A 600-nucleotide genomic window follows, 5' to 3' on the forward strand; every position below is an offset into this window, starting at 1 on the left:
CCTCACCCACCGGCCCCAGCACAGAGAAGGAAGCGCCCAGCGCAGCCACAGCGCCACCTGCAGAAGCGGAGGACAGCGCGCAGCAGAAAGAGGCTCCGTACACACTCATAGTGAGGATATTAGATATAGCTATTATGAGTATATAACTTGTTCTGTCCACCGTTTGTCTTTTCAGTTGCATGCACTGAGAGTAAGACCTCAAACGTCTCTTGTTTTCTTCTGCAGGGATCTGTAAGTGAACCAGGTCTGGGTCTTCTGTCCTGGTGGAACAGTTAACAATATCTTTGTGTTGTAAACCTCAGCTAAAACTTCTCATAAGACTCACTGAAGCTCTGTGGAGCGATCGGTGAGCAGCTGGTGTTGTAATTTCGCTGTTTTTTGGAGGATTGTGATATTTTGAGTCGAATTAAAGACTTGCTGTGTCCTACAGAGTTTACTTTATAGAAGAAAAAAAATGTTTAGTAAATTTCTTTCTCACTTTTTGTGTATATTTTTGTGTGATCATGTATATATGGTTTTTGGATTTGTTCTTTTCTTTCTGCTGCTTGTTACAGCATAATTAAATAAAAAATAGAAAATTGTACAGACTAAAGTCTTATA

At 40.7% G+C, this 600-nt stretch overlaps 1 long non-coding RNA gene across 1 annotated transcript; it reads left to right on the forward strand.

Moving 5' to 3' along the window:
- Positions 1–6: 6 nt before the first annotated feature.
- On the forward strand, positions 7–446 carry LOC107578147 (uncharacterized). Its single transcript, XR_001608313.1, has 2 exons — positions 7–110; positions 226–446. It is a non-coding gene; the product is annotated as an uncharacterized lncRNA (long non-coding RNA).
- Positions 447–600: the final 154 nt, after the last annotated feature.

This window comes from Sinocyclocheilus grahami, unplaced genomic scaffold (genome assembly GCF_001515645.1).
Source record: "Sinocyclocheilus grahami isolate Dianchi unplaced genomic scaffold, SAMN03320097.WGS_v1.1 scaffold9094.1, whole genome shotgun sequence".
Classification (NCBI taxonomy): domain Eukaryota; kingdom Metazoa; phylum Chordata; class Actinopteri; order Cypriniformes; family Cyprinidae; genus Sinocyclocheilus; species Sinocyclocheilus grahami.